Here is a 13,447-nt window from a genome sequence, read left to right on the forward strand (position 1 = left end):
CTGCACCTGGACCATATACCTCCATACCCCTCTCATCCATGTACCTGTCCGAGTTTTTCTTTTATGTTAAAAGTGAACCTGCATTTACCACTTCATCTGGCAGCTCATTCCACACTCCCACCACTCTCTGTGGGAAGAAGCCCCCCCCCCTAATGTTCCCTTTAAACTTTTCCCCCTTCACCCTTAACCCATGTCCTCTGGTTTTTTTTCCTCCCCTAACCTCAGTGGAAAAAGCCTGCTTGCATTCACTCTATCTATACCCATCATAGTTTTATACATCTCTATCAAGTCTCCCCTCATTCTCCTATGCTCTAGGGAATAAAGTCCTAACCTATTCAACCTTGCTCTGTAACTCAGTTTCTCAAGTCCCGGCAACATCCTTGTAAACCTGCTCTGCACTCTTTCACTTTTTAATATCCTTCCTGTAATTTGGTGACCAAAACTGCTCACAAAACTCCAAATTCGGTCTCACCAATGTCTTACACAACCTCACCATAACATTCCAACTCTTATACTCAATACTTTGATTTATAAAGGCCAATGTGCTAAAAGCTCTCTTTACGACCCTATCTGCCTGTGTCACCACTTTTAAGTAATTATGTATCTGTACTCCCAGATCCCTCTGTTGTACTGCACTCCTCAGTGTCCTACCATTTACTTGTATGTTCTACCTTGGTTTGTCCTTCCAAAGTGCAATATCTACTCTGTTTAGGCCTTTCAACATTCAAAAGGTTTAAATGATACACCCCCCCCCCCCCCATCCTTCTGAACTACAGCAAGTACAGACCCAGAGCCATCAAACGTTCCTTGTATGATAACCTTTTCATTGCTGGAACAATACTTGTGAACCTCCTGGGCCCTCTCCAATGCCAGCACATCTTTTCTAAGATGAGAAGCCCAAAACTGTTCACAATACTCACCATCACATCCCTGCTCTTGTATTTTAGACCTCTTGAAATGAATGCTAACATGGCATTTGCCTTCCTCACCACCGACTCGACCTGCAAGTTAACCTTTAGTGTTCTGCGCAAGGACTCCCAAGTCCCTCTGCATCTCAGATTCCTGTATTTTCTCCCCGTTTAGAAAATAGTCCGCACATTTATTTCTTCTACCAGACTGCATGACCATGCACTTTCCAACATTGTATTTCATTTGCCATTTTCTTGTCCATTCTCCTAATCTAAGTCCTCTGCACCCTACCTGTTTCCTCAACACTACCTGCCCCTCCACCAATGTTGATTATCCCTCTCAACCCCATTCTCTTGCCATCTCTCCATAACCTTGGTGCTCTTTCCAAACAGAAACCTATCAACCTCTGCTTTAAACATACACAATGACTTGGCCTCCATAACAGTCTGTGGCAATGAATTCCACAGATTCACCACGCTCTGGCTGAAGAAATTCCTCCCCATCTCTGTTCTAAACAGATGTCCTATGCTAAGGCTGTTCCCTCTGGTCTTAGACTCCTTTGCCATAGGAAACATCCTCCGCACATTCTTAATATTCTGTAGGTTTCAATGAGATTTCCCTCTCCACCCCTCATTCTTCTAAACTCTACTTTTGGATCTAGAGTCGTCAAATGCTGCTCCTATGTTAACCCTTTCATTCCCAGGGTCATTTTTGTGAACCTCCTCTGGACCTTCTCTAATGCCATTGCATCTTTTCTTCGATAAGGCACTCAAAAAAAACTGCGTATACTACTACAAGTGTGGTCTGGTCAATGCCTTGTGTGTGTGTGTATATAGAAGTTCAAAGGAGAGGTTAATCTATGCTAATCAGATGCTGAGTCAGAAGCCAATGAATACATAATCACTTCACCCAAGACCATTGGCATTCCCGCCCTTCCCCTTGGTCTATTTCAGGGCTTACACAAGCACGGCTTTGAACTTTGGTTTGGCTATTCATTTTCCCTCCTGCAAGCCACGAGGTAGCCCTGCATCCGGTAAGGTATTACAGTAAGGCTGTGTGAGGGCCGGCTCCCTTTTCTGCCACCGTCATCGGCCATTCCAAATGCGCGGTTCACACCGGGACCCTGCACCACTTGCACTGAGGTCCCGTTTCCACGTCGCTTCACACTAGTGAGCAGCCGGTGATGGGATCTCTTCTCCGGCAGATGACATCTCATAGAGACAACAGGAAGGGTGCCCCACCGCACCACCATTGTGTAGGTGTAGGAAATCCCAAGGAGATTTCCTTTGCACAGCCTCTAGCCTCACCCCATTTTGTAACTCGATACTTATTTTGTACTTCCGCCTTGTGCAACCTGACCACAAATGGCCCCACCCATCTGTTGGTCAGCCAGGGCTCCTGATGAAAGAAATTAAAAAACATCTTGTGTTGAATGATTACAGTGTAACACGTGCAGCTGGTCAGGCAGCATCTATGGAGGGAAATAAACAACCAGCGCTTTGGGTCGAAACCCCTCACCGCAGCTGGAAAGGAGGGAGGAAACCAGGATGTGAAGGTGGGGGTGAGGGAGAAGGTAGCAACCTAGGAAGTGATGGGTGAGGGCGTGGGTGGGTGGGGAGGAGGGGGATGAAGTGAAAAGCTGGCAGGTGATGGGTGAGGGTGACGTGAGAACCTGGCAGGTGATGGATGTAAAAGGTAAAGGGCTGAAGAAACAAGGAATCCGTTAGGAGAGGAGAGTTGGACCATGGAAGAAAAGGAAGGGGTGTGCACCAGAGGGAGGGGAGGGGAGCCATAATGGGGAATGAAAAAGAGAGGAGGAGGGGGGAATTGGAGAAATCAATGTCCATGCCACAGGGTTGCTGGCTACCCAAACAATGCGAGGTGTTGCTCCTCCAACCTGAGAGTGGCCTCACGACAGTAGAGGAAGCCATTGGCAGACAGATGGGAATGGGGGAGTGGAATTAAAAAGGCCACTGGAAAATGCTGCCTGTTGTAGTCGGAGTGAAGATGCTCCACCCCGTTTCCATCCAGTCTCTAACACGGTTCCTTCTTTTACAGAGCACAGCACACGTTGCTAGTTCATACATGATACCGACTTTTAATTTGTATTCATTTTAAAGTAAGTTTATTATCAAAGTACATATGTATATGTCACCAAATATTACTACCCTGAGATTTGTTTCCTTGCAGGCGTTCACAGTAGAAACACAATAGAATCACACAGACAGACGACTAATGTGCCAAAACAAAACTCTCAATAAAATGTAAACACGAGGAAATCTGCAGATGCTGGAAAGGCCTTTCAGTTAGTCCTGACGAAGGGTCTCGGCCCGAAACGTCGACAGCGCTTCTCCCTATAGATGCTGCCTGGCCTGCTGTGTTCCACCAGCATTTTGTGTGTGTTACAATAAAATGTGTATGGATGGTACGGTAGCACTGCGGTTAGAGTAGCACCAGCGACCCGCGTTCCATTCTGCCGCTGTCTAGGGAGTTTGTAAGTTCTCCCCATGACCCCGTGGGTTTTGTCTGACTGCTCCGATTTGGGACGTGGGAGGAAAGACAAACGGATTAGAAGGTCACATGTGCGGACTCGCTGAGCTGCAAGGGTTTGTTAACATGTTGTATCCCTTAAAAATAATAATAAATTATGCAGGAAGCTAAGTTGTACAGTCCTTGAAAATGTGGCCATAGCTTGTTGAATCAGCTCAGAGTTGATGTGAGGAAGTTATCCACACTGGTTCAGGAGCCTGAAGGCTGTAGGGTAATAATTGTTCCTGAACCTGGTGGCGTGGGCTCTGAGGCTCCTGTACCTCCTTCCCGATGGCAGCAGTGAGAAGAGAGCATGGCCTGAATGGTGGGGGTCTTTGCATGTGCTCATGGGGCGGGGGGGGGGGGGGGGGCTGTGTCCACCACTCTTTGATCACCGTCTGCATACAGTGACACAGGCAAGCAGCCGCCACTCATCCAGAGACAGAGTTCCAGTCTCACCGTAACAGGAGGAGAATTTCAATTCAAAGTATTAAGTTTGAATTAGAATAGTCTCTATAACAAAAAAAAAGTGTTGTCTGCATCTGATTCAAAACACTCTATGGGGATAAAACTCCAGCCCCTCTAATGTGATCGTCTCTCAAGAGCCTCCACAACGTAGGACGATAAATGACAGCAGCCCTGAACAGGTTCATTTAGAAAGAATCCACCGCTGTGCTAGAACATAGATCGTTACAGGCCTTCGGCCCATGACATTGTCCTGATCTTTTAATATACTCCAAAATCTATCCAACCCTTCCCTCCCACGTAGCCCTCCATTTTTCTATCAACGATGTGCCTGATGTATCTGCCTCTAATACACACTCCCACCCAACACGCACCCACCACCTTTGTGTTTAAAAAAACAACGTGCTTCTGATATGCCTTGGAGTCATAAAACACTACAGTACAGAAACAGGCCCTTCATCCCATCTAGTCCATGCCAAAGTATTATTCTGCCTAGTCCCACCAATCGACCCCAGACCATAGCCCTCCATACTCCTCCAATCCATGCACTTATCCAATTTTATCTTAAAAGTTGCAATTGAACCCCCATCCACCACTTCCACTGGCAGCTTGTTCCACACTCTCACAACCCTCGGAGTGAAGAGGTTCCCCTTTAACCCATGACCTAGTCTCACCCAACCTCACTGGAGAAGGCCTGCTTGCATTTACCCTATCTATACCCCTCATAATTTTGTCTATCAAATCACCCCTCAAGCTCCTACACTATAGAGAATAAAGTTCTAACCTATTCAGCCTTTCCTTATAACTCTGCTCCTCAACATCCTTGGAAATTTTCTCTGCAAGGCAATTGTATTCTTCAAGATGATTCTTGGGAGATGTTTAAAGATGTTCTTACCAACTTGGATTTCTAAGTTACTGGTGCTTTGAGGCAATTTAAAAAGGATGTGAGAGAGCCCGCATATTTACCAGGACCATGGTATCTTCAGATTAACACAGTAAAGGTTTGTCTACAGTATTGGTGTGATCACTCGAGTTGAGTTTGATGTTCTTCTAAGGGGTTATTCCCTTAATGGAGAATACCTGTCCATGACTTTTTTAATGTGGGGAGGCTGACACACGGACAGCCACCACGTGGTCCTTGATAGATCGGGGTCAGGATCCAGTGGCGTGGAATGCAAGGTGACTGGGGACTGTTTGCTGCTGTGGCCCTCCTGCTTGACTTTACCTCCATGACTGACCCTACCCGGAGTTAAGAACCAGATCACTGTTGGGATCTCAGGAACTCACAAGCCTCACCACCACAACAAGACGATGATCCTCGGAGAAGGTTTATCCAGCAGTGGTTAGTGAGATGCAACCAGAGTTCATTTCTGATGCCCTCTAAGGATTTGTACGTCCTCCCAATGAAAGCATGGGTTTCGTCCAGGTGCTCTGGTTTCCTCCCAACAATTCAGCGACGTACCAGTTAGTAGGTTAATTGGTCACTGTAAGTTGTCCTGTGATGAGATTAAGGTTAATCAGGGATTGCTGGGCATCACTGCTCGGAGGGTTGTAAAATGCACTATTTGTTCATTTATATACCACGTTGTACGATGTGAGTGATCGTGATCTTTCTATGACCACGGTTGAGCTTGGTAAATTTTTCTGCAGAAGTGGTTTACCATTGCCTTCTTCTGGACAGTGTCCTTACAAGACGGGTGACCCCAGCCATCATCAATACTCTTCAGAGATTGTCTGCCTGGTGTCAGTGGCCGCATAACGAGGACTTGTGATTGGCACCGGCTGCTCAAACGACCGTCGTCCACCTGCTCCCGTGGCTTCACGTGACCCTGATCGGGGGGGCTAAGCAGGTGCTACACCTTGCCCAAGGGTGACCTGCAAGCCAGCACCTTGCACCTCCTTTGGTAGAGACATAGCTACATCCCACCCCAATTTTGTGTTGTATCTCCCAATAAAAAATTAGCACCTTTTCAACAAGAGTACTCACTGAAAGAGACTGTTGGTTTAGCTGTTCTCCACATTTCCCATTATATGTACATATACCTGTCTGGACACGCCCCTCTGCTGACTGCTCCTGTGGCTCCTCCCACAGACCCCTGTATAAAGGCGGTTGGAGGCACTGCTCCCCCCTCAGTCTCCGGGATGTTGTGTGGTGGTCTCTTGCAGCTAATAAAAGCCTATTGTTTGCCTCCCGTCTCTGAGAGTTATTGATGGTGCATTAGGAAATAAACAGGTTGTGAGATTTGTTCAAAGGCTTATTTCTGTTACTTGAGAAAGACTGTCTCACCAGACAAATGTTTGTAAATCTGCTTGGGAGAGACACCAGATAAATGACATCAGGAAAACTAACTTGCGTTAATGATTTGTAAGACCATAAGACATAGGAGCAGAATTAGGCCATTCAGCCCATCGAGTCTTTTCCCTCTCAACCCCATTCCCTTGCCTGTAACCTTTGACTCGCTTACTAATCAAGAACCCATCAACCTACACTTTAAATATACCCAATGACTTGGCCTCCACAGCCATCTGTGGCAATGAATTCCACAGAATTCCTCTGGCTAAAGAAATTCCTTATCATCTGTGTGCTAAAAGGATGTCCTATACATGGGCAGTGGCCTCTGGTCCTCGAGTCCTCCACTACAGGAAATATCCTCTCCACATCCATTCTATCTAGTCCTTTCAATATTCAATAGGTTTCAATGAGATCCCCTGTATTCATCTAAACTCCAGTGAGTACAGACCCGGAGCCATCAAACCCACCATACCGTATAACAATTACAGCATGGAAACAGGCCATCTCAGCCCTTCTAGTCTGTGCTGAATGCTTACTCTCACCTAGTCCCACTGGCCGGCACTCAGCCCATAACCCTCCATTCCTTTCCTGTCCATATACCTATCCAATTTTACTTTAAATGACAATATCGAACCTGCCTCTACCACTTCTACTGGAAGCTCATTCCACACAGCTAGCACTCTCTGAGTAAAGAAATTCCCCCTCATGTTACCCTTAAACTTTTGCCCCCTAACTCTCAACTCATGTCCTCTTGTTTGAATCTCCACTCCTCTCAATGGAAAAAACCTATCCACATCGACTCTCTATCCCCCTCATAATTTTAAATACCTCTATCAAGTACCCCCTCAACCTTCTATGCTCCAAAGAATAAAGACCTAACTTGTTCAACCTTTCTCTGCAACTTAGGTGCTGAAACCCAGATAACATTCTAGTAAATCTCCTCTGTACTCTATTTTGTTGACATCTTTCCTGTAATTCGGTGACCAGAACTGTACACAATACTCCAAATTTGGCCTCACCAATGCCTTGTACAATTTTAACATTACATCCCAACTCCTATACTCAATGCTCTGATTTATAAAGGCCAGCATACCAAAAGTTTTCTTCACCGCCCTATCCACATGAGATTCCACCTTCAGGGAACTATGCACCATTATTCCTAGATCACTCTGTTCTACTGCATTCTTCAATGCCCTACCATTTATCTTGTATGTCCTATTTTGATTAGTCCTACCAAAATGTAGCACCTCACACTTATCAGCATTAAACTCCATCTGCTATCTTTCAGCCCACTCTTCTAACTGGCCTAAATCTCTCTGCAAGCTTTGAAAACCTACTTCATTATCCACAACGTCACCTACCTTAGTATTATCTGCATACTTACTAATCCAATCTACCACCCCATACGTTAACCCTTTCATTCCCGGAATCATATGTTTAGCCAGACAAATAATTGTAAATCTGTTCAAAGCGACTCCAGGTTAATTATATCAGGAAAATTATATATTTTCTTAGATAAGGGGCCCCAAACTGCTCACAATTCCCTGGCCCTGACCATCTCATTTTCAAGAAGGCTTTAAAACTTCCTGCTTCTTTCCCAATAAAAGATCCAATTAGTTCCCACCCTCCTCCGTCTGGCAGAGCTGGTCCTCATCCTCAACAATTTCTCCTTTAGCTCCTTCCACTTCCCCCAAACTCAAGAGGTAGTCATGGGCCTGCCTTTTGGGTGGCTATGTAGAACAGTCCACGTTCTAAGCTTTCCCCAGTAATGCTCCCCAACTCTTCCTCCACTGGTGCTTAATGAACCCGTGTTGAGTTCACCATTGTCATCAGCTTTGCCTCCAACTTCCAGCCTGTCCTTAAATTCACTTGGTCCTTCTCTGACACCACTCTCCTCTTTAAGAACATAAGAAATAGGTGCAGGAGTAGGCCATCTGGCCCATTGAGCCTGCCCTGACATTCAATAAGATCATGGCTGATCTGTCCATAAACTCAGCTCCATCTACCTGCCTTTTTCCCATAACCCTTAATTCCCTTACTATATAAAAATCTATCTAACTGTATCTTAACTATATTTAGTGTGGAAGCCTCAACCTCTTCCCTGGGCAGAGAATTCCACAGATTCACCACACTCTAGGAAAAGCAGTTTCTCCTCATCTCTGTCCTAAATCTTCTCCCCTGAATCTTGAGGCAATGCCCCCTAGTTCTAGTCTCACCTACCAATGGAAACAACTTTCCTACTTCTATCTTATCTATCTCTTTCAAAATTTTGTATATTTCTGTAAGATCCCCTCTCATTCTTCTGAACTCCAGAGAGTATAGTCCCTGGCGACTCAATTTCTCCTCATAGGTTAACCCCTTCATCCCTGGAATCAACCCGGTGAAACTCCTCTGCACTGCCTCCAAAGCCAGTATATCCTTCCTCAAGTATGGAGACCAGAAGTGCACACTGTACTCCAGGTGCAGCCTCACCAATACTCTGTATAATTGCAGCATGACCTCCCTGCTCTTGAATTCAATCCCTCTAGCGATGAAGACCAACAATCCTTTTGCCTTCTTAATAACCTGTTGTACCTGCAAGCCAACTTATTGCGATTCATGCACACGCACTCCCAAGTCCCTCTGCACAACAGCATGCTACAACCTTTCATCATTGAAATAATAATCTTTCTCAATCTCTCTGTCTCCATCTCTGGAGACAAACTGTTTACCAACATCGTTTATAAACCTGCCAATTCCCATGGCTATCTTGACTATACCTCTTCTCACTGTCTCCCGTAAAAATACTATTCCCTTTTCTCAGTTCCTTTGTCTCCACTGCATCTGTGGCCAGGATGAGGCTTTCCTTTCCAGGACATCAGTGACATCCTCCTCCTTCAAAGAATAGAGCTTCCCTCCCTCCACGAGTCATGCTGCCCTCACCTGCACCTCCTCCATTTCCCAGACATCCATACTCACCCCATCTTCCCACCACCTTAACAGTGCTAGAGTCCCTCTTACTCTTACCTACCACCCTCTGAGCCATCTTCAACTGGACTCACGAAACACATCTTTACCTCCAGGGATCGCTCCCTCGGTGATTCCCTTGTCCATTCATCCCTCTCCACTAATCTCCCTCCTGGCACTTATCTCTGCAGGTGACAGAAGTGCTACACCTGCCCATTCACCTCTCCCTCACCTCCATTCAGGGCCCCAAACAGTCCTCCAGAAGAGGCAACACTTCACCTGTGGATCTGGTGCGTCCGCCTCTACATTGGTGAGACCCAGTGAGAGCCGGGGGGAGCGCTTTGTTGATCCCCATTCCCATGCCAGCATGTCGGTCCATGGCCTACTGCACGTGCCACGATGAGGCCACTCTCAGGATGGAGGAGCAACACCTCATATTCCGTCCAGGTAGCTTCCAACCCGATGCCAAGAACATCAATTTCTCTCTCTGGTAATTTTTCTTGTCCCCTTTCCCTCTTCTACTATTCCCCACTCTCGCCTCTTCTTCTCATCTGCCTTCACTTGCCCCTGGTCCTCCTCCTTTCATTTCTCCCATGGTCCATTCTTCTCTCCTGTTAGATTCCTTCTCCATCCCTGTGCCTTTCCCACTCTGTCCTCAACTATCACCTTCTTGCTATCCTCCTTCCTCTCCCTCCAACTTCTTATTCTTGGTGTCTTGAAGAAAGGTCTCAGCCCAAAGTGTTGACTGTTTATCCATTTCCACGGGTACTGCTCCTGACCTGCTGAGTCCCTCCAGCATTGTGTGTGTGTGTTCATTTGGATTTCCAGCATCTGTGGGACCTCTTGTGTTTATGATCAGGAATACCAACCTGCATTAGTGATTCGACTTTTCAAAAAAGAAAGAGCAACGCCTTTCCCCACTAAAGAATTCTTGGCAGGAAATTAAGTGCTGCTTCATCGTTTTATTATTGGGAGAGTGGGAATCGCTTTGTGGACAAGTTATGAGCAGCAGATTACAGCCACAGTAACTGCTTGCAGTGATGTTGAATACATAATAAAGATCTCCTCAGGACAACAGCAATAACTCCTCTCTGCAAAGTTGCTTTTAGATTCACAGAAGTGCGCACGGGACTATTTTTAATGTCTCTTCTGAAACAGAGGTGTATAAAATCCTGAATGACCTGGAAAGGGTGAATGCACTCTGTTTCTTGCCCAGGATTGTGGAATCAAGAAAGAGAGGGCAAAGGTTTATAATGAGAGTGAGAAATCTCTTCAATGGTTCAATTTCACATCAGAGAACATAGTGTATGCAGTATACAACCTGAAATTCTTATTCTACGCAGACATCCACGAAACAGAAAAAAAGCACAAATCTAATGACAGAAATGTCAGAACCCCAAACCCCCTGCTCCCCGCACGCAGCATCAACCCTCCCCCTCCCACCACCTGCTCCAGCAAAAGCACTGACATCCACCCCACCATTGCAAGCAACAGCAAAGCCTCCAAGAAGACCTTGATCTACAGTCCATCCCAACTCTTCAGTATCTCAGACAGGCTCTCACTCTCACTAGCACTCCTACAGCAAACGAGAGTGGGAAGCCAGCAGCTCACTGTTTCGATGTCTCAATCTTCCATGTTGACTTCCCGAGTCCCCATTCAATCTCCTCTATGAGAAACATTCTCTCCACATCCACTCTATCTAGACCTTATAATATTCGATAGGTTTCAATGAGATTCCCCCCCCCCCTTCATTCTGCTAAACTCCAGTGTGTACAGGCCCTGAGCTCCCCATAAGTTAACCCTTTCACTCGCAGAATCATTCTTGTGAGCCTTCTCTGGACCCTCTCCAATGCCAGCACATCTTTTCTTAGATAAAGGGCCCAAAACTGCTCACAATACTCCAAATGCACTCTGACCATGCCTTTTATAAAGCCTCAGCATCACATCCTTGCTTTTATATCATAACAATGTGCTAGAAAGCAGCTTGAAGGTCTATTGTATCTAGGCAGTAGAATTAGTGTTGTGGTTTCATCTGGGGATTAGGGGTTGGTTAAAGATTACCTCAATGGCAAACAGACTTGCCAAAGTCTCACAAAAAGTAGTAAGATCTGTCTTCCCCACCAACGAGCACATCTACACGGATTGCTGTTGCAGGTCATCAGGGACCCCACCACCCAGGACATGCTCTCTTCTCGCTGCTGCCATCAGGAAGAAGGTACAGGAGCCTCAGGACTCGCACCACCAGGTTTAGGAACAGATATTACCCCTCAACTATCAGCCTCCTGAACCAGATGGGATAACTTCACTCAATTCACTTGCCCCATCACTGAAATGTTCCCACAACCTGTAGAATCATTTTCAAGGACTCTCCATCTCGTGTTCTCGATATTTATTGCTTATTTATTTATTATTAATAATACTTTCTTTTTGTAATTGCACTGTTGTCAGTAGCATACTGATTGAACTCCCAAGTTGGTGTGGTCTTTGTATTATGGTTATTATTCTATAGACTTATTGAGCATTCCCACAAGAAAATGAATCTCACGGTTGTATATGGTGACATGTACGTACTTTGAGAATAAATTTACTTTGAACTTTGTCGCAGGACAGAAGGTTGAACCAGCGGAGGGTGGGTCCGGAACCTGTTGTCATCCAGAAATTTCACCACTACTGCAGGGACATGGGTAATATTCCCAGAATCCATGTAGAACACGGTGACTTTATTCTCCGTCACATCAACTACCCAGCATCTAAGAGAGTGGTGGCTGTACAGGGTGGAGATACATCTCTGTCAAAGGAGGTGTAGCTAGCCTGTGGGTCACCCTTGGGCAAGGTGTAGCACCTGCTTACCCCACTGATCAGGGACATGTGAAGCCATGGGAGCAGCTGGTGACTGGTGTATATCACAGGTCCTGGTTATGCGACCACTGATGCCAGGCAGACAGTCTCTGAAGGTAATGGCTGGGGTCACCCGTCTTGTAAAGACACCGCACTGCCCTGTTATAGTCTGGTTCGGAGCCCGCATTCCGGTTCTTGATCCGGTCCGTGGACTCCGGACTCCGGGTCTTGTAGCCGTCCCTCCCTTCACCCTTGAGCCCAAGTAGTCACACCTGTGGATCATCGTGGCCTGTTGGGGCTCAAGGAGGCGCACCTGATGCCCATCGGCTGGCGGTGTATATAGGGGGCTCTGGGACGGAGTGGAGTTGGGGGGGTTGCCCTGGTGTGGTCCTCTTGTTAAAGATGAGTTTGAGTTGCCTTGGACCTAGTTCCCCTCCTATCTCTTGCCTCTGTTGAGCAAGGCTGGCTGGACTGCTGTTGCCCGGTGGGGGTCTCTGCCCCTTTCCATCCCTCGCTGCTGAGGGGTTGTGCCCTGCAACCTACCAGGTGCCCTGTGACCTGCCCAGGCCCCTGTGTTCCTGCCTGAGAGGTCCAGACCCTGCCTAGGAGTTATGTGGCCTGCCCAGTGAACTCTGAGATCCTCCTTGCCTGTCTGAACTCTAAGACTCTCTCAGAACCCCAGCATCACCTTGTCCCTCACGCACATGTCTTGTCTCTTGTTTACTTGTTCCTGTCCTGCCCCTAGTACTTCAGTGCCTGTGTCCTGTGCTTGGGTCCAGCCTCCTGTCCCCTTATGACATGCCCAGCAGAAGGCCATGGCAAACCTCTTCTGCAGAAAAATTTGCCAAGAACTATTGTGGTCAGGACCATAATCACGCAAGGTATATGACATGGCACATAATGATGATGATGAGTGGTGGGGGAAAATGAAACAAGTGCAGTGTGATTGAACATTTTGGCCTCACTACTACTCAGATGGCAAATTGTTGAGATGATAATGAAGAGGTTCTGTCGAAAGGTGTACCGGTCACTGCCATCGGGTCACAGAGCACGGAGCCAAATAATTCCACACTCACCATCAAACACCCATTCCCACTAACATTATCCTCTCACCCCACCCCAAATTCTACTACCAAAAGCACTGGGGACCTGACAGCAGCCAATTAACATCCCCTGCAGACTCAGCCAGCTCCATCAGGAACAACACTCCCCACTGTCAAGGGCAACTTTAAGAGTAGTGCCAGTGCTTCAGGAAGGTGGTATTCATCACTAAGGACCTTCACCACCTGGGACAGGCCCTCTTCTCATTACTACCATCAGGGAGGAAGCACGGGAGTCTGAAGACACACACTCAATGTTTTAGGAACATCTCCCACAGTCCACTGTCCTCTCCTATCGGATTCCTTCCTCTTCAATCCTTTACCTCTCACACCAATCACCCCCACTCTCCCACCTTCCACCTATCAC

The sequence above is a fragment of the Hemitrygon akajei genome, chromosome 11, assembly GCF_048418815.1.
Source record: "Hemitrygon akajei chromosome 11, sHemAka1.3, whole genome shotgun sequence".
Classification (NCBI taxonomy): Eukaryota; Metazoa; Chordata; class Chondrichthyes; order Myliobatiformes; family Dasyatidae; genus Hemitrygon; species Hemitrygon akajei.